The sequence below is a fragment of the Macrotis lagotis genome, chromosome 5, assembly GCF_037893015.1.
Source record: "Macrotis lagotis isolate mMagLag1 chromosome 5, bilby.v1.9.chrom.fasta, whole genome shotgun sequence".
Lineage (NCBI taxonomy): Eukaryota > Metazoa > Chordata > Mammalia > Peramelemorphia > Peramelidae > Macrotis > Macrotis lagotis.
In genome coordinates, this window is record NC_133662.1 from 133548194 (window position 1) to 133570674 (window position 22481).

The window sequence follows — 22481 nt, forward strand, 5'->3', positions numbered from 1 at the left end:
AAGAACCATGTTTCCAACTTCTTTTTTAATTCTTTCATAGATTATTTTTTAAAATAGATACATAGAAGTAAATTGATAAATGTTTGTGTGGATTACTTATGCAACAATTGGATGAAGCTTCTCATTCATGGAGTTATTTTATTCTCATTTAGATGAAATGGATGGTTACTTCCATTCTGAAGTCAGTTCAAATGAATTTTCAAATAATTACTAAAAGATTCTTCATCATCTTATTCAGATTGTATAGACAGCTCTAGAGAGATTAGAAAAGAAAGAAGGAAGGAAGAAAGAACCAAAAAAGAAACAAATATTCATGAAGTATCTACTATTGATCAGGCACCATATTAAGTGCTTTACATATATTATTTCATTGGATTAGCAAAATAACTGTAGACGGAAGGTACAGAGGCAGAGCCTCTGGTCTTCCTGATTCCAAAGAAAGTTCTTACATCTTGCTACTCCTAGGTGACTCCTCAATGAATAGAGATAATTAGTTTCCTCATCTCTAGAAACAATTTAATCAGACTAAAATTTAGTTACATTTCATACAAATTTAGTTTCTAAATAATCATAAATATATTTTATAATTCCTTAAGGAAAGTTACCTTGACTTCATTTGAAAGGTGACATCAAACATTTCTATATCTTACTATTCAATGTGTAGAAAATACCTTTTGTAAATTTTCACACATGTCAGTCAATTTGTGAGCTGTGTGTTCTATAAATCAGTCCATTCCTAAAAGCTTCAGCTAATAATATTATATGTGTGAGAACCTATTTTTTAAAAAAAAAGTCATGGGTTTATAGTCGAAGAGAATGAATTAATAATAAATGTCTCATTTCATTTTCAATTTAGTTTTAAGACACTATATATATATATAAAACATGTTTTATTAAAATATATGTATATCTACATACAAACATACATACATTTCTGTTTTTGTTTTTATTCTCTTGGAAACATATTAGAAATTAAATTGATACATGAAAATTTTAGATAATTTCACAAAACTTCCTACTGAATGTTTAACAGCTTAATTTAAAATATTATTAAAAAACTTATAATTTAAAATAGCTGGGTTAAACTCCTCCCTCCCCCAGGTTAAAATCAGGGTCATGTCTTTTGTCATTTTTAATATTTGGACCCATGATTTAGTCTCATATCAGCAATTTTTCCTCAGTACCATTTAAATAATTAGGTTAGAATTTGTGATATTTACTTAGACTAAACTTTCACCAGACCAACTATAGCCACTGTGGTAGGTAGAATGCCAGAAGTGGAGACAGAGAAGTTGGGTTTGAATTCTGGCTCAGTAGCTTCCTATCTGTGTGAACCTTTGAGAAGTCCCTTCATTTATCTGGACATCAATTTATTCTTCTGTATAATGAAAGGTTTGATCTAAATGATTTCTGTGGTCCCTTTCCAGTAATAAATCTTGGGGTTAAAAATAAATATAGACTATCATCTAATCCAAACCCTCTCCTTTTTTGAGGAAATTAAGCCCTAGAGAGGACAATATGTCTAAGGTTGCATAGACGGTAATTGTCAGAGCAAGAATTTGAACCCTGGTCCTTTGACTCACAATTCAGTATACCATACTATATCATTTGTGTGGTTAATTCATTCCTTGTGGCTCCAAGACTATGGTTTAGCTTATATTGTCTAAAATATTTTCTACTTTATTCATCCTCGGAAAAAAGTAGGAATCTATTATTTCAAGCCTATATTTTCAATAGTTTTTCCTCCACAATAATAATATTATCTCATTTATATGGTATATATGTCTATGGTATTTGATCCTTTGTGGTTTGTTTTTCCCTTAATTTTTTTTTCCAATTACATGTATTTAGAAAATTTTAACTTTCACTAAGAAATTTTAGTTTTAAAAATTTCTCCCTCCTTCCCTCACATCCCCCATCCTTAAGATGGTAAGCAATTTGATATAGCTTATATATGTGCAATCATGTAAAGTATATTTCCATGTTAGTCATATTATACAACAAGAAACAGACTGAAAAAAAGAAACATTAGAAAAAGAAAGTGAAAATCATATGCTTTAATCTGCTTTCACATTCCATCTATTCTTTCTCTGGATGGAAATAACATTTTTCATCATGAGTACTTTGGAATTGTGTGCTTAAAAGAAATAAAGTCCTTCACAGCTATTCATTGTACAATATTGCTTATATGGTATTCTTAAGGTTTGTAAAACTTTACATCCAACAGTCCTAGGAAGTTACTACTACAAATTTAAGAATGGGGAAAAAAACCCCAAATATTTTATTAAACACTTATGTGACAGGCATTGTACAAAAGCAAATATCTCATTTTATCATCATAAAAATATATAGAGGTAGATGCTATTGTTATCCTGATTTTACACTTGAAAAACATGAGGCAGACAGAGGTTAGATGCCTTATTCTGGGTCAGATAGAAAGCAACCGAGAGGTCTGATTTGAACTCTGGTTTATTCTGATTTTATTTACAACACTCAAATAGCTGAACCACTGGACCTCTAACGAATTAATAAAGGAAGTTGATTGGTCAGTTTGAAAAGTTTACAGGATGGTGATCCTTTGGGAATTTTGAAAGCATTTCCTTATAAAGAATATTGAAGTATCCTTTGGCACCTTATATAGAGGAATAGACATCTCCAGGTATAATCTCACCAAACATGAATCAATTAATGTGGACTTTGGTGCCTCTGAGAATGTGAATTTCACTAATGAGGGATGTCTCTGAGACCAACTGGTTGGTTCTAACTGTTGAAAATAAAGAATCTGATTGGTATGGCTATCCTTTTCTTCTGACACTAAAACAGGAGTATTCATTGAGGACTCTGATTTTCTTTCATTTTTTCAAGAATGTCAAGAGACATTCTGCAAAAGCAACAGGTGAGAGGGGAAAAATATAACTCTACATTTGGGGATTTGGGGAGCTAACCTATAGGGAATACCTAAGAAAGGGGCAATTCCATGTGCAACCAACTCTCAATGAGGGGACTATGCTTTTGCATTTGAATGTGCTTAGGTGAGATATTAAAATCATAATATAGGAGAGCAAGGAACCTGAACCTTGTCCTCATATATCGAGTTGTATTTATAACATGTTACAATACTCAAGTATATGTAAAGCCCAGGGATAAAAGTCCACATGATTTCCTCTTCTTTAGCTTTAGGGAGTTTATTTTAGACAAAAAACGTTATGAGTTTAGTCCTAATCACTCTTAGCTTGATTTAGGAAAATTTCTAACATTGAGGCAGAGGTTGGGTTCTCTAGATAGTTATCTCTAGTTAACCCATGGCCTTTTTGTGGTTGAAGCAAAAATCAGGTTAACTGAAAACACTTGGATAATGAAGCAACATATTATAGTATCTGTTAGCAGGCAAGCACTGTGAGGGGGAAATTGGGGGAAAAACATTTTTTTTCCTTGGGACTTTCCTCAGTCCTTGAATAGGAAGGGTCCACTGTTGATCAGCCTGAATAATTTGTTCTGAGATGTCTGTAGAACCAATCATTCTCTTCTCCCTTCTTTGTCATAGTTCAATTCTATCTGATAAATCTCTTTTCCCTGATTACCCTGTGGTTTCTTTTTCTTGGCTCAGCTTATTCTTTTCCACTACCTGTCCTCAGAAACTTTAACTCCTGAAATACAAATGTTTTGCATCTTCTGATACAAATTTCTTACACATTACCAAGTCTCCCACACAATTGCTTTTGTTGATTCTAGAAGATTTTTATACCTGTTCATATTTCCGATTGATTAAATCAAGAAATGCTATTACCTAATAAAAATTATTACTTTAAAGATGATAATCAGTGGATCCCAACACTCATATTTAGTTTGTGTATGTCTGAAGGGAAGGGAAGCTTTTTCCTTAAAGCCCAAATTGTTTTTCTCTTTGAAGGAATTCTAACTCCCCAGGTTTCTGTGGAATAAAAGCAGAACACTACAGAATGGCAGTTTATCCCTATTACATATTTGTGGATAGTTTTAGATAGATACTGCTTATTATTTTAAGGAAAACACATTTCTATACTCTCTAGTGTTTTTATTAAGAATGGTTGTTGTGAGGCGGCTAGGTGGCACAGTGGATAGAGCTCCCCATAGAAAAGGGACCCCCCCCTCAGTCCCCAGTGGCAGAGGGGTGTGCTTGTGATCATTCATAGACCAGGAGAGCAGTCAAAGCCTCACACTGAGGTCCTTATTGTGAGGGGGTGTCCCAATAATAATACCAATAATACTCAAAAGCTCAAGAAGCACCCTAAAACCAAGCACAGGCTAGGGAAATAAGTAAATAGAGAAAAAAGAGGAACCGGACCATTGAAAAATACTTTATCTATGATCCCAAGGAGGATCAAAATACTCAATCTGAAGATGAGGAAGTATAAGCTTCTGCATCTAAAGACTCCAAGAAAAATGGAAGTTGAGCTCAGGCTATGACAGAACTCAAAAAAGATTTTGAAAATCAAGTAAGGGGAGCAGCTAGGTGGTGCAGTGGATAAAGCACCATCCCTGGAGTCAGGAGTACCTGGGTTCAAATGTGGTCTCAGACACATAATAATTACCTAGCTGTGTGGCCTTGGGCAAGCCACTTAACCCCATTTGCCTTGCAAAAATCTAAAAAAAAATCAAGTAAGGGAGATAGAAGAAAAATAGGGGAGAAAAATGAAAGAGATGAAGAAAAAATATGAAAATGAAGTCAGCAGCTTAGTCAAGGAGATCCAAAAATTGCTGAAGAAAATAATATGTTAAAAACCAATTTAGGTCAAATGGATAAAACAGTTAAAAAGTTACTGAGGAGAAGAATGTTTTGTAGAGTAGAACTGGCCAGATGGAAAAGGAGATAAGAAAGCTCTCTGAGGAAAACAAATATTTCAGATGTAGAATGGAGCTAAAGGAAGTTGATGACTTTATGAGAAATCAAGACACGATACTTCAACACCAAAGGAATGAAAAATTAGAAGAAAATGTAAAACATTTCATTGAAAAAAACAGCTAATCTGGAAAACAGATTCAGCAAAAATAATTTAGAAATTATTGGGATAACTGAAAGTCATGATCAGGAAAAGAGCCTTGACCTCATTTTCAAAGAATTCCTACAGGAAAATTGCCCTGATATCCTAGAAGCAGGGGGCAAAATAGAAATTGAGAGAATCCACTGATCTCCCCTAGAAAGAGATCCAAAAAATAAGCAAACCCCCAGGAATATTACAGTCAAGTTCCAGAACACAATTCAATATAGCCAGAAGAACAAAATTCAAAAAATTATGAAGCTGCAGTCAGGATCACACAGGATTTAGCAGCAACTACATTAAGGGCTCATAGGACTCAGAATATAATATTCTATAAGGCAAAAGAGCTAGGAATGCAACTGAGAATCAACTACCCAGCAAAACTGAACATCCTCTTCCAGGGGAAAAGATGGATTTTAAATGGAACTGGAAATATTTCAAATATTCCTGCTGAAATGATCAGAGTTGAACAGAACATTTGACCTTCAAATACAGGACTCAGATGGAATATAGAGAGTGGAGAAGGGTAAATTATGAGGGATTTAATGATGATGAATTGTATGTATTCCTGCATAGAAAAATGATGCTGATAATGCTCATATGAGCCTCCTTATTTGGTAGAGTAGGTAGAAGAAGCTTTTATAGCTGAAGCACAGGAGAGAGATGAATTTGGAGATATAAGATACTGTAAAAATGGAGTCAATGGCTAAAAGGGAAATGTACTGGGAGTAAGAGAAAAGAGAGGTGGAATAGGCTAAGGTACTTCATATAAAATACTTTTTTTGCAATGAGCTTTTGCAATTAAATGGAAGGGGGTAGGTGAGGGGGGAATGAGGGAACCTTCATTCTTATCAGAAATGGCTCAGAGAGGAAACGGCATACACACTCACTAGGGTATAGACATCTGGAGTAAGGAGGAGAGAAGGGGGACAGGGAGAAGAAGGGGGGATGTGGGTGATGGAGGAGAGGGTAGATCATGGGAGAGAATAGTCATATATAATGCACTACCTTTTTTACTTTTTGCAAGGTGCTGGGATTGGGTGGTCTGTCTGGCACCACAGGACTGGGTGCTTGCTGGGTCTCTGGGGTGGTATGTTGGCTTGGAGGCCTCTTGGCTCCAGTGCTTTGTCCACCGCACCACTCGACTTCCCTACAGCACATTTTGGAAGAGGGACAGGGTCAAGGGAGAGAGAGAGAATATAGTATATGGTAGTGGGAAGGAATGAATGGAGGGAGTTACAGTCAGCATTGGTAACTGTGGAAAAGTATGGATTTATGATGAAGAATGCGATTTACCTGAGCCATAGCTGATGGTATCAGAACATATACTGAAACACATTTTGTTCCTCTTTCTTTCACTTTATTTCTCATGAGGTTCGATATTTTTGTAGGGCATTATGTTTGTTCTTAAACAAGAATATTTTAGCAATGTATAAAGAAATATAGATTTTGAACAGAGACCAAAGATTATTACCTTTAGGATATGATTTCTCTCTCATCACATTCAACTTGGATCAAAGTACTTCCTTCTGTGGGGGATGGGTGGAGGAAAGCAAGATTGTGGGAAAGGTTGTAGAATTCCAAATAAAGAAAGAAAGAAATGAAAAAAATGTAGAGTCTTCATTTATCATTATGTAGGGAAAAGCTCTAGGAGCAGGCTAACTTCTTACCATACTTCTACCTTGTCTCTGCCTCCCACCTATAGATTTTTAATTGATTGGAATTTACTCCTTTAAATAGGAAAAAACAGTTCAATTTCAATTTTTAATGGAAATATTTTTAAATTGCCAACTTTTAAATGGAACATGAAATATTTTTAATTGGAAATATTTTACATTCCCTTTTAAACTCCCATTTCTTTGTCTTATAATGAGCACAATGAATCCAATTTAATCTTTTCTTGATGAGTCTGAGCCATTGTTATAAACTTGAATTATATTATGCCTCAATATTAATATTTCAGGGGACTTATAACACATGTACTATTTTGAATGACTAAAATATTGGTTTGACTTTTTTTTGAATTTTGATTCTTTTGTAGTTTTTTCTTCTGTTTTATATCATACTATGCCATCTTGCAAATGTCAATATGCCTTTCTTTAACAGTTTCCTACATGTTTCTCAGTTATCCTTCTGAAAATATTAAAAACTCAAAAAACTGTTAGATTCGTGTATAATATGACTAAATAGGCAATGGCTCAAGGTATGCAATCAACTCCTTTGGATGAAGAATATAAGCCTTAAAGGACAAGTTTTGTTGCAACTCTTTCAGATGTCCATAAACCTGTTTTCCCCTGGGTTTTCTATGAAGTTAATATTAGGAAGAATTGTTATTAGAACACTTGATTCATTTTCATTCAATTCTTGTGCTACTAAATCTTACAAAAAATACAATTATAGCTACTAGGACTAAGCTCTAAATTTTAATGCTCTTTTGGTCAGATCACATTTGGAATATTCTGTTCAGTTCTTAGCACCATATTTAAAAAGGAGATTGATGTATTAAAATTTTCAGAGGCGACCCCCCCCCCCAGGGAGGTGAAGTTGATGACTGTGTTCAACTTTTTGAAACTCTGTATTGTGAGAAAGGGAGAAAACTTGTAATGTTTGATCTTAGATCTTAAAACCAGGAACAATGATGAAAACTTCAAAAAATGAAAAAATCCTTGATGAAGGGAAAACTTTTGAATCATTTTCAATTATTATAAACTAGGTTGGACTGGGAGATAACAAATTTCCCCATTTTATAAATTTTCAAATAGTTACTGAACGACCTCTTATTGATTATTTTATGGTGGGAATTGCTATAGTTCACTGACTAGCTTTTAGGCACTTAAGAGCCTACTTGATCTGTGGGTTTATTTTTTTTTTGCCCCACTGACAAAGATTAACACTCTACTATGCCTGAGATTATATTCATGAGTCATGGATGAAGAAAAATTAATGGCCTGGAAACTTGCTTTATGATGACTTGTCTCTTTGTACTTAGATGGCCTGATCATCTGCCAATCTATCTTCCAGGACTATACTCTTAGTCTTTCCAACTTTGTAGGACCTGGACCTTGTAGTCTTCTGATATAACCTCCAAGAATATTATGCAACTTCAATATTAGTTTGGGGTATCAGAATATGATTTTAATAGAGAATATTGAATACTTTATACATTTGTGTTTTCTGTGTAATGGCATCTCATTCTGATGACTGAGGATTCTGCAGTGTTCTTGTCTTTATCTGAAGGCCAATCTAACTAAGCTTGAAAGTACTTATCACCATAACGTTGGCTTCCAGAATAATTTTTTCAGCCATGACAAGTCTCAAAGACTATCTACTAAGTCATAAAGGGGTTGTGGTTTACATCAGCAAACCATATGATATTTGTAGTAAACTTCATATAGATGCTTTAACAAATCTCTGAAATAAGGACTTAGGATCATAGGATTTTAAAGCCAGAAGTATCCAAGAAATGTTACAGAGGCATATTTACATCATTTAATATAATATTATAGTTGAAAGTATAGGTTCCCAATATCTTTATCCACAATATCTTTACCCACTGCTTAATTTGGGTACAATCTACTTTTACTTTTAATACAACTTATGATTAATACAACTATTTCCTTGAATTTGTTTTGTTTATATACATTCTGATTACTTTTTCTGTGGTTTTGGGTTCTGACTAGAGCCTGCAGTCATTATTCTTTTCATGTTTAGAAAATGTTTCAGAGTCCTTTTGTATTTATGGAAGGATCTAATTCTTGGTAAATGAGATAGTAGCATTTTGCTGCAAAATTTGATCACAAGCTAAGAGTTTAGTCACATTGGTTTTTAGCAGATCGGAAGAACAGCTAAACTCATGAAGCTCGTTTATTCTCCTCTAAGACTATTTAAATAAATTACTTGGTAGTCCACTGCAACTTTGATAATCAAAAGACTTAAAATACTTAATTATGAGAGCTTGAAAATAATTGGACAACACTATCATTATTTTCCAGTGGAACAAACAAAAGAGTTAATGTGATATGCTGGAAAGAAACAATGACTTCAGAATAGGAAGAATTATGTCAGGATTTTTTTTTGTTATGCTTTACCAATGTGATTAGATATAATTAAAAAACCTCTTTGAACTTCAAATTTGGAGGTTCTTAACCTGAGGTCTGTGAATTTGGTTTTTTTTTAATATATTGTGAAAATATAATTGCTTTCCTATATTTTATTTTATGAATTTAAAAAACATTATTCTGACAAATCCTATTCCTTTCTAGATTGCTAGCAGGTTAATAAATGAAACATGTTGAATAGTTTCCATATAAGATAATCTTTAAGGTTCTTTTGTCTCTATATCAATAATAAAGCACTATTTTGATTGTAAATTTTCTGGAAAGTTAATAATTTATATATTGTTGGAATTTATATGTTCTACCTGGCTTTGTGGATGAGGTGGTGGTGTTAAAAATGTGTGTGTGTGTGTGTGTGTGTGTGTGTGTGTGTATGTGTATGTTTGTGCCACTTATTGCTTATGGATTATCTCCTAAATTAGATTTAAACTTCATGAGGAGTAATATTTCTTCTATCCAATCCACTGGAAAACCTATCAATTTCAATTTAGTAACTTCTTGTGTATATGGTCCCTTATCTCTTCTGACTGCCACCACTCTAGTGCAGATCTTTATCACCTTGCATCTGGACTATTGCAAGAATTAAGAATTTTGGTCAATATCCAAATTAAATTACTTATTCAGTGACATGCCAATCAAACTACCAAATAACTGTTTTATTGAGGTAGAAAAAATAGTAACAGAATTCATCTGAGCAACAAAAGGTCAAGAATAGGGAGGGGACTGATGAAAAAATGTAAATGTAAAGGGAGGTGGCCCAGCTCTACCAGATCTAAAACTATACTATAAAGCAGCAGTTGTCAATACTGCCTAGTACTTGCTAAGAAATAAAGTAATTGGTCAGTGGATTAGGATAGGTTCAAAGGAAACTGGCCGACAAACCCAAAGATATCAGTGTCTGGCATAAAAACTCACTATTTGACAAAAATTGTTGGGGAAAATTGTAAGTATGACAAAACTAGGCATAGACCTACATCTCACATACTATGCCAAAATAAGGTCAAAATGGATACAGGGTTTAGACACAAAGGACAACACCATAGTTAAATTAATAGATGAAGAAATACTCTATCAGATCTATGGAAAGGGTATAAATTTATGACCAAACAAGAATTAGAGTACATTATAAACTGCAAATGAATGATTTTGGCTATATTAAGTTAAAAAGTTTTTGCACTAATGAAATCAATGCTGACAAAATTAGAAGGAAAGCATAAAGCTGGGAAACAATTCTCACCACTAGGAGTTCTGATAAAAGTCTCATTTCTAAAATATATAGAGAATTGCATCAAATTTATAAGGTCACAAGTCATTTCCCAATTGATAAATGGCCAAAGGATATGAATAGACAGTTTTCAAATGAAGTAATTAAAGCCATGTTTAATCATATAAAAAATGCTCCAAAATCATTATTGACTAAAGAAATGCAAATTCAAACAACTATGACCTTATAGCTATCAGATTTGCCAAGATGAGAAAAAGGGAAAATGATCCATGTTGGAGAGGTGGGAGGATTGGGACATTAATGCATTGCTGGTTGAATTGTGAAATGATCCAACCATTCTGGAGAGCAATATGGACTATGTCCAAAGAGCAATGAAATGTTTGTTCCTTTTGACTCAACAAGTCCATTTTTAAGCCTTTATCCAGAAGAAATCATAGAAAATGGGAAAAGTTCCATATATTCCAAAATAGTCATAACAGCTCTTTTTGGAGTGGCAAAGAAATGGAAATTGAGGGAATGCCCATTAATTGGGGAATAGCTAAAAAAGTTGTAGTACATGAATAGTATGGAATATTATTATTCTATAAGAAACCATAAATGGTCGGACTCTAGAGAAGCATGGAATGAGTTACAGAATCTGACGTTGAGTGCAGGAAGCAGAACCAAGGGAACAATGTGCACATTAACACCAACATTGTGAGATGATCAAGCATGATCAAAGCAGCTCCTCTCAGCAGTTCAGAGAGCTAGGACAACCATATTAGACTGGCTATGAACAATGTTATCCCATGCAGAGGAAGAAGAACAAAACAAAACAAAAATAGCAAATAAAACAAAAAAAGCCCTTCAGAATCTGATGAAAACTTTATCTCCCTTAATCCTAATTCCTCATAATGAAAATGACTAATTTGTAAACATGTTTATCAAAAATATGTATAATTAATGCTAACCTGACTGTTTACCACTGTGGGGAGAGTGGTGGGAAGAGAAGAAATTTTGTAACTTAAAAATATACATGTGCATATGGATGAAGAAAATAAAAATAAATTAATAGATAAAAGCCTTAGGCACTCACTTTTAGAAGATCTCAAAAGAAAGTCAATAATTTGCCTTGTGAACATTACTAAAGAAGCCTCTTCAATTTCTCATCACTGCTTCCTCTTTTATCACTTTTAACACTAAATTAGAAAATAGACTTCTAAATCTTTTGTACACTTTAGTTTAATCCATAAGGAGCCCAACTGCCAAAACACAAGCAAGAAATCCATGACTTCATCCTGTCTCTACCAAAAGCTTTTTGATGACATTTTTTTTTTTCAATAAGGAGTTTCTCTGGCAGCTGAGTTGGTCTAAAATTTAAGATTAGCTAAGATTCTTCATTACGCACCCTTTTGTCTTCTGGTTCATTCCTATCATTAAAGAATAACTTTGCCTCTTTCGTTTCTTTCCCCTCTCTCTTAGTATTTTAAGACATCGTTCAACTCAATTCATTTAAACCTTCATGAAGCACTTAGAGTGCAGTTTCCCCAATGAGACATAAAATGCACCATAGGTGCTTCATAAATGTGTAACTAAATTATTGAACTAAACTATGTTTTAAAATGTGATGAGGGGAAAAAGGCAAAACTCAATGATCCCAAGCTGTTTGCTGCCACTAAAACACCTTTTCCAATGCTTTCCTGGTGATGCCATATGGCTACAAGTCAGAGAACAACACCATTATGTCAGAAGAATACAAATTGAAGGTGACCCAAGGGGAACTGGAACAACACATGGTGTGTGTAAGTTGGTTATAGCTTAATATCATGAATGACTTTCACACAAGAAATCACATAAAAGATATTAAGGTCACATAAGATTAGAAAAGGAGGTGGGTTAGTCATATTTGGAGAACATCAGGTGCACAGTTCAAATGTTGTGCTAATATCCATATATATATTACATATATGCATGTGTGCAATGTGTGCAGTGTGCATGCCTGAATGTGTGTGTGAATGTGTGTGTTTGTGTATGTGTGTGTATATCTATAATACCCAACCTACCTCCCCCCACCAAGAATATGGTGTGGTAGAAAGAAGAAAACCATTAGCACTTTTGGTTCTTGATTCAAGTCTTAAAATATATTCATTCCTTTAACTTTATAAGATAAATTGAATTGTTATAGGTGTGAAGAAAACAAAGAAAAAATTTTGAGTGGTGGGGAAAAGGAACCCTTGAGGTATTCATGAATGAAGATCCTGGCATAGTATAAGTGTAAAGGAAGCTTGGTACAGTGGAGAGAATGCTGGGTTCTGAATCAGGCATATCTAAATTCAATTTAGTAGCTACATGAACCTAAGGCAAGTCAGTGAACTTCTACCTGCCTTGACTTCTTTTTTTTTAATTTCATTTAATTTTTACAATTACATGCAAATATAGTTTTCAATATTCATCCATTTATAAATTTATAATTTCTACAATTTTCTATAACCCTCTCTTCCCTGCCCCCCTCCCCATGGAGGCAAACTAATCTGGTAAAAGTTGCATATATTGTGTTTAACATATTAGTTCTGTTGTGAAAGAGTAATTAGAACTAAGGGGGGAAGAATGAGTAAGAAAGAAATACAAGGAAGTTTAAAAAAAGTAAGCATAATATGCTTTGCTATCTTCAGACTCAATAGTTTTTTACCTCTGGATGTGAATCTGCCTCAACTTCTTCAAATGTAAAATGAAGATCATACATAATAGCACCTATCTTCCAGGCTTGTGATGGTGAAATGAGCCAATCTTTGTAATGTGCTTAGCACAGTGTCTGGCATGTAAAAAGGTGCTTAATAAATTCTTGTTTCCTTTCTAGTGATACAAGAGAAAAATAGAAATCATTATCCTTCTCCCCAACCACACCCAACTTCCAAACTGTTCAATTTCTCTCAGGGATGACTCCATTCTTTCATAATCTTTGTATTACTTGTTTATTTTTTAGTTTTTTTTAATGACTCCCTTATTAGTATATAAGCTCTTTATGAATAGGGATTATTAAACTCTGCACTTGTATTTTTAGCATCTGACTTTAGCATCTATCACCTAGTAGGTGCTCAATAAATGCTTATGGATTGATTATTGGGGATGATTGTGAAGCCTGGAGTTAGGGAAGAAGTACACCATATGTTAACATTATTTTTTTTGAGCTATGGGTGCTAAAAACAGTTGTTTCCATGCTGCTGATGGAGTTTATATGTTTTTAATGCCTTCTAAAATTTGGATTCATAGAGTAAAGCCCTGGTTAGCTCAACTTCATCAAGACTCTGGGAAAAGTATCAAAATTGGTGTCAGGAAAGATCTAGGTTTGAATTCAGACTCTGATGTGTGACCAGTAGTGTGATTACAGACAAGATACTGAATTTTTCTGAGTCTCAATTTCATCATCCCTTAAAAGGGAATAATGATGCTTGGAGCTGTTGTGGGAAAAGTATTTCTTTGAGAAATATATAATGCTATGTGAGTACAAAAGGGCTAAGGAGAATTTTCTTTTGTGATAAGTAGATTTTTTTCTATGGAGAGTTTTTGGAAAGATATGGTATCGAATTGATGAGAAATTATGGATAAGCTATGATCTACACCAATGGAAGGAGTTCCTACACTTCCAAGAGAGGCAATTTGATGTACCACCTTCATTTTTCAGATGAGGATACTGAGGCCCAGAAAGGTGATTATTAGCCTAAAGTCACAGAAGTGAAAAATGGAAAAGCCAGAATTTGAACCCAATTTGATTCCATAGCCAGTGCACTTTTCCATCATCTGATGAAATAACAGCTCCATTGGTAAAAAAGTAAACACCAATGTGTGCAAACCCCTGTGCTTGGCACTGGGGAGTTAGAAAGTTTAGGTCTACAGGGTTCGTTTTTTGGTAGAATTCAACTTAATATGGAGAGATGATATCCACACAAATTTAATTCAATTAAACAAATTTTATTCAGAGTAACCAGTGTGATAGACACTGTAGCCCTGTAGATAAAAAAAAAAATAAAAAAATGACACTTCCCTCACCTTCTTATTGTGAACAAGATATTGCAAGGAAAAATGATGTACACACAAATAAATAAGATACAAGGTCCAACATGAGGCTCAAATTGAGTATCATTTAGCATAGTACCTGGCAAATAGTAGGTGCTTAATAAATGCTTGTGAATAGGTTTTGAGATTTTCACAAGCTGTAAAAAATCAAGAGATTATTTTCCTTAATTAAAGGGAAGAGGGTGTTTAGATTAAGCAGTATCTTTACTTGAGATTGAATGAAGAGAAAATTTTCAGGAGGTAAAGATGAGGCTGAAAGATATGCTGGGAATAGGGGTGATTGTGAGTGAATAATCAGAGCTGAAAAAGATCATGAAGAGTTGGGGAATAGTTTTATTGGCAAAGATACTAGTTTGTCATTTCCTTCTCTAGTTCATTTTACAGTTGAATAAACTGAGGCAAACAGGGTTAAGTAGCTTACCCAGGGTCAAATAAGCAGTAAGCCTCTGAGACTGGATTTGAACAGAGGTTTTCTTCCCTCCAGGCATAGTGCTCTATTCACTGTACCACTTTGCTGTCCCTGAAGTGATCTTAGAAGCATTGATTTAAATTCATCAATTTATAGACTAACAACTGAAGCCTAGAGTGTTTACAACAGAATTAATATTCAGTGTTAGATCTTTGGAGTACCAATTCTGTTATCTTTGTACTGTACCTTTGGAATTAGGGAAATTCAAATTAACATGTTATAACAGAACTTTACTGAAGTATACTTCTCTTCTCTGACAATTGAATCTAAATACTGTTATTAGAACAACCCATGCTATTTTATGTTCTTTTATGATCTATTTCTAATTACGAATTGTTTAATAGTACACTCACACTTCAAGAACTATTGTCCTAGGCATTTTAAAACATTTTTAAAAACATGAAATAAAATGAATAAGTTGCATTGCTTTTATTCTTAGAAAGCACTTTTACTTTGACTATTATAGTTATTTAAGAGACGGAGCAGACCGTTCAATTGCTCTTTAACCTTTAATTATATTGACAATCTGCTATTGCTGAGTACCCACTCGATTCTTCTTGGAAGATGACTTGGCATTTATATGGCATTTTCAGTTGAGGGAGATCTATCTGCATCTCCATCTGGAGTGACCAGATGAGGCTCCCTTCAGAGCCAATTAACACTTTACCAATGAGGTCACTGTAGCAAGGCATGGGGTGCTTTGCACCTCCAGGGTTCCCTTGAACAGTCCCCACAATGCCTCCAGATGCTACTAGTTCGAAAAACCAATCAATCTTTCCTTAACTTGTTAGCACAACTTCCCTGGGGTTCTTTATCAAGGCACACATCTTCAATACAGAAAAATTACTTATATGACTTTAGAAAATAAGGTCCTCCGAATATTTTCTCAAGAATGTCTTCATTTTCCTACATGATAAAGATGGAGGGGAAGTAGGTACAGGTAGTGGCTTGTGTTTGGTGGCTTTTTTCATGATAGCCATGCCTTTCAAAATTTTACTCTTCTGTTAGTAAATAGTTAATATCATTATCACAGTGGTAGAAAAACTGTTTTATATTACACCACCCCTAGAAGGTACATCTTCTAGGCCAAAGAATCTTCTCCATAGGCAGAATTCAAGAAAAAAAAGTTTAATATAATGCCATTCATATCGTGGGTATCTCACATACTTGCAAGGCCAAAGGTTTTAGTTTAGTTTTATTGTTCTTGTAAAAAAAAGTGTGGCTGTTTATTGAGGAGACTAGATTTGCCTCCCAGGTTCTGTCCTACTTTTCAGCTCAGGTATTTAATCTGATCAAGTGGAGCAGTTCTTTAATTGTTTTTTTTTTTTTTTTTTTTTGCTTTATCTGGGAAAGAATGCAAATTAAACACTTCTTGGAGGGAAGGTAGTGGAGGTGGGGCTGGGCAGTGGGGGGAGAACTGGGCAGGCTCAGCACTCCATCAGGTGTCTCACTAACCAGCCCAGCTTTTGTGTCCACATTGTCTGCCTGCTGGGTGGAGCTAAAAGACAGAAGAATGATAGTCTGGTGGAAAGAAAGCAAGACAGTAATTATGGGACATGTGTGATTAGCACGGTAGCCAGAGAAATTAAACCACTAGTCCCAGGAATCTTCCCTCGTATAAGGTACCTGCCGAGGGAGAGAAAAGGCCCTCACCACAGAGTCCGGCTGGAATCCACTCCCTGCTAGCTCAGCTTGATTGCTTTCTGGGTTACCTACTGGGGAGGTTCAGCTCTGCGACCTTCTTTTCTATAGAGCTATATTGTTCTGGCCTGAAAAAAAGGGCAGATTAAGAATTTACAGGGATCCCTCCATCACCAGTCTCTGACAGGAGCTCTCAGGGAGCTGATTTTCCATGGTTCAAATTGCCTAAGGCCCAGATTCTTATCAAAATGGTTTCATTTAATGTAAAGCACAGTTGCAGATTTAAAAAAAAATTCTAACTCCATATTAAATCTCTCATTCCTCTCCCTTAGAATCTTTTCTCTTTCAAGAGTGAGATTCTTAAGAGATTTTATTTATACTACACATAAATATGCAAATATATGTATGTATTATAAATATATGGAACCAAATATATAAATACACTTATTGCAAATATATGTATATGATGTTTATCAAAAATATGTATGTACAATGCTAACCTTACTGTTCACCACTGGGGGAGGCGGTTGGGAAGGGAGGGTGGAAGGACATTTTGTAACAAAAATATACATGTGAAAGAATAAACAATAATTAAAATATATATTATACATACATACATATATATATAAAATATATAAGCATACATGTGTTTTATATATATTATATTCATCTTAGCTATATCTGTTTTTAAAGACTAGTAAATCTTTATGTTTTGAAGCTTCATGTTTTGATAGAGAATTCTAGGAAAGGTGTACTATTTCTATGAATATGTGAAAATCACACATATATATGTATATTATATGTACATTGCATTTCTTATCTATCTCTAATTTATCTATATTTGTCTGTCTGCCTGTGTCTCTATCTATAATTTAATTGGAATCAAGGTTCATTGTAGAAGGGTCAATTGCAGTTGTTTATAATTATTTTGTAGGGAGGTAGATTGCCTTACTGGTGTTTTGAGCCCAAGATATTCAGAACATAATTCAGTCCATAATTCTAATTAACTTGACTTTAATGCTGTGATTAAAAATTGTGAATTTGCCAAATTGAAAAATTCCTCCTTCCCTCTTGATGAACAGCATTTAATTTAGTCTAAGTGGTAAGAAAGCAAAAGTAACTAACATTCTTACTGGTTTCAGAGGATCCTTGCATTCTTTTTTCTTCAAAGTGGAAGGAAGATGGTTGGTCACTGAGACATGAATTTGTATCCCACAGATATGGAAGACATGTCCTTCACTATCTACAATTCTTCTTTAGTTTAATCTTTAATATTTTCATTGATGTACTACTTCAAGACATGATCATCTATAACTCCTTTTCAATACAGAGACGGGCATTTTTTAAATCCCATCAGTTTCTGTTGGCAAGTATGAAAAAGTGAGAATCAAGTTCTCTCCAAGATCAGAAAAGATCAGAGAGAGGCAGATTGAATACTTTAGAAACAAGTGAAACATCAGTGTATACTATTATTATGAGCTCTCTTGCTATAATTATGGGCAGAAAAAATAATACAGCTTTTCAACTCTGTGATCATTTGTCATTTTTTTTTTGTTATAAAGACCAAAGCCTGACAGGAATCTCAGATGTCAATTCTGCTGTTTTTTTCTTACTATATTGTACTATCTTAATGAATTCTCTATCTTGAATCAGCTTATAAAAAGGAAAACTGTCTTATATCATATCTTGAATTAGACTTTGATGTCAGATGGTCTGTATTCAGGTCTTGGCTCTACTAATTAACTACAGGTTATGATCATAGAGCCTTAATTACTCTAACTGTAAAATGGGAGGGGATTAGATGGCCTCTAAAATTCTTTTAAGTCTGAAATACATAGTCTGTTTATTGTAACTTAATAGATAGTAAACTCCCCCAGTTACTCTTTTTAATATGAGATATTTAGAGTTTTTTCTACTCATCATAACATAAAGACATTTTACTTTAATGTACCATAATAATCATTTGCAAGTAGACTTCTAGTATGACATCCTGACAAGGGAAGAATACTTAAAAATACCAGGGTTGTAGCAACAGATTTGTAAACTTATTAGCCAGAGTAAATGAAATCAGATGAGTTAGGAGGATTTCCCATTAAGAGTAAAAATAACAATAGTAGTTGAAAACTTAAAAGAGTATTTGCATGAATCATATATTTGATGCTAAAGAACTGTCTGCTTGAATTTTGCCAGAGAATGTATTCAAGAATACTTCATATGGGCAGAAAAAAGACTGTTGAAAAACTGCCAGGTCTGAAGGAAGCAAGGATTTCATCAGAGATGCACACATTAGTTGCCTTAGACAGATGACAGGTCATGCCAAGATTTATAAATGATGCTTAAGAGAAGAGCTGAACATCTTGTTATGTTACCAGTGTACAGCAGAGTGTGCTAGTATTACTACATCCAAACTGCCTAGCAAGATGAAATCTGTGTTCACACAACAGACATGAAAAGAAGAATAGAAAAGGGAGTAAGGGACAAATAAGGAGATTAGCTGTTGACATCTTGCAATCATTTTCAAGTCATGAAATGCTTTTGAAGATCCAACACAAATGAGCCCTGTAGCACCAAGATAACAGGAAGAACTGATAGGGTTGTGTAAGTGACATCATCAACCCTTCCTAGTCTTTACTCCTGTAGAATATGATGCATATTGGGGTTCAAAGGGAATTTAATCTTCCCTTTTTCCAGTTTTTGGTTTACTTCTGTACTTCTTTTTTTCTTGCCAGAAACTGAAAAAAAAAACAGACATTCATGTCCTTGCTTTTGATTTAACCCAGAAACTGAGATTCAGAAATCCTAGATAAGAATGTCCAGACCTGCCAGATTTTATTTGCAAAACTATAGAATTATATATATGTATAAAAACTACAGCTGATTTGAGGACTGTGATCCTGTACAGAACAACTTCTGTCTGGTTCTGTGGGGTAAATCACAATGAGATCATATCAGATATACATATACATATATATATATATATATATATATATATATATATATATATATACATCAGGAGAGAGAGAGAGAGAGAGAGAGAGAGAGAGAGAGAGAGAGAATTTTTAGTGATTACTAAAATGTTATATTGTGAAAAACTAAGTTTTGTCCTTAGCACCAATCAGATGCATCATTTCCAAGGACTGTATCATTGGGTACCAGACCTGGATGTTAGCCTAAGGTATTGGCCATGGTATGATTCTCCTTCATCATTCCTCTTCCCTCCCCTCTTCTCTCCTTGCCTGGTCTTTCCTCCCCTCTCCTTTTTTTCCCCCCTCCCTTTCCCTGTTCTCCCCTCCCTCCTCCATCATCCCTTCCCCTATCCTCTTCTCTTCCTCCTCCTTTTCTCTCTTCCTTCTTCCCTATTGTTTCATATCGAAAGGAAGAATAACCTGGCTCTTCTTAAGAGGTAGTCCCCAAATCATTTGACCAATGAGTATGGAAGGAGTCACACTAAAGAGACAAATTTTACGATTTTAATTTACCAAATCATCCACTTTAATAAGGACCACCTGAATTGAAATGCCAATACTCCTTCTCAGTGTAATTTGTTATGTAGCAAATTTGAAATCTCTAGGTTTTTTTCCCCCTTAACTGTAACATGGGCAACTCTCCTGGAGGCTAAATACAGAAATTTTCTTCCAGTGGAGGCAGAAACTCATTCACTTCCTATACCCTCCATGAAGTTTGTGACAGTTAAATGGAGTAGTATTCAATATAAACTTTGGAAAGTCTCTACTTTTATTTCTAAACATCTCTGGAAAAAAAATGAATCTTTAATGGAAACTACTTGACTTTCTGTGCTAACAACAATAGTTTGTCATTGCAATGCTAATCTTAGATACAGAATGTTATTGCCATTGTCATTATCACTAAATTAAATAAGACCTTTGCTACTTTAGAGTTTCACATAGCATTTGTGCTGTCATAATACATTCCCTAATTTGTTGGGATTTTTAATAGTACTCATGGTCATGAAGATCCATAATTACTGGAATATCTAGCTTGCTTTCATTCATACTTAGAATAGTACTAGCTGACAAAGTATCACAAAATTGAAAGAGACTGGAAAGAGACTTCCTTCTTTTGCATAGATAAATCTTTATCTAGTGTATTCAATGAACATTCAATTCAAGTACTGTAATCAGATGCAATTCAATTAGAAAAAGCATTGCTTTCTTCCTACTAAATTCCAGGAAGGATGAAAATACAAAGATAAAATCAAAAACAATTCCTGCCTTTAGGAAGTTTATACTTTAGGAAGATGAAGTAATATGATTTTGGAGAAATAAATTTGAAATATATGCATAATTATTACAAATTATTTAAGGAGAGAGTATAATAATAAAAAGTCTGATTATTTAAAATTCATTGATGGACAATGGATTTAAGGCAAGGAAATATCCAAATATTCTGGGGAAAGAGGCTCAGAAAAAGGGTAAAGATGTTCAAAGTCACTAGGACAATATAGAGATGAGAAATTTTTAAACAGTAGGGGAGATGCCTTGCCGTATGAGAAGCAATTTCATAAACTCAAAGCTCAAAGATTCAGAAGTACTAAGGACCTATTCTGGGATCCGAAATGGGGAGAAATATTTGAAAAGGATCAGTTTCACTAAACAGTATAAATGCAGAGAGAGAGATCCACTGTATGAGAACCAATTTCATAAACTCAAAGCTCAAAGATTCAGAAGTACTAAGGACCTATTCTGGGATCCGAAATGGGGAGAAATATTTGAAAAGGATCAGTTTCACTAAACAGTATAAATGCAGAGAGAGAGAGATCCTTGACTTGGGTTGGAGGAAAAAAAAGTGGGTGGAACATAGACTAGAGAGGCCTAAACTAGGAAAACAAGTTGGCTGTTGGATAGGCATACATAGGTGGCTAGACTAAGGGAGCAGGCAATAAGGTATCACTAAATGAGGCTATTTATAAGCGGGACAAAGTTACACTTTGATGTAATTCTTTCTATTTGTTATTGTGTACTTGTATATATTGTCCTTTCTGACAGATTCACACAATCAACTGGGTAGTCTTGTTCTATACAAATCTGCTATGGATGCTTCACACAGAGAAGGGGTACAGGAGAGATTATATTTTCAAGAAAAAAAGTTTCTTTTTTATTTAATATTTTTATTTCCCTTCAGTGAAAATGTTCCAAAGTATTGAAGTAAATGAAACATTTTAAGTATTTTATTTTCCCCCCAATTACATGTCAAAAATTCTTTTTGACATTTTAAAAGAAGTTTTGAATTTGAAATTTCTTTCCCTCCTCGCCCTCCCTATAGAAGTTAAATAATCTGATATGATGTGTAGTCATGTAAAACATTTCCATATTAACAAGACTATAGTTTCTAAGAAAAAGTTCTAAGGTCTTGGTTATTGGCAGCAAATTTGATAGTAAAAACAGATATCTTGAGTCTGTTTCTGTCCAGGGACAGAGTGTTTCTTTAGCTTATTCCTGTACCATCACTTAGATTCATTGGCACATAAGACATTTTTGACAAATGGCACTCTATAACTTTCTTCGATTCTAAAGGTCTAATAATATTCAATCTGTTTCACATTTTAAGAACCAAATTTGAAGAGCTCATGCCTATTTAACTTGTTCTTCAAAGTACTTCATGATACTATGGGTTAGAAAAACTGTCTTTTATGATGTCAGTGATTCCTAACATCCTCACTGCCTTAAGGATTATGAGACTATTTTCATAAAAAAACACTTAAGAGCCCTTTGAATAAAATTATTAGACAGACATAAATCATTTTATTTAGAATGGAATCTAAGCAGCCTTGAGCACAGGAGCAGTTTTTTAAACTTTATATTTGTTTTTTACTTGTATTCCTCCCTATCACCCACCTTTTGCAACTTTGCCCATAGAAGATAAACGCTGATTGAAAGTTTGAGGAGGTAATCATGTCAGAATAGATCTAAAATACATTGCTTACCTTACAGCGTTAGCAT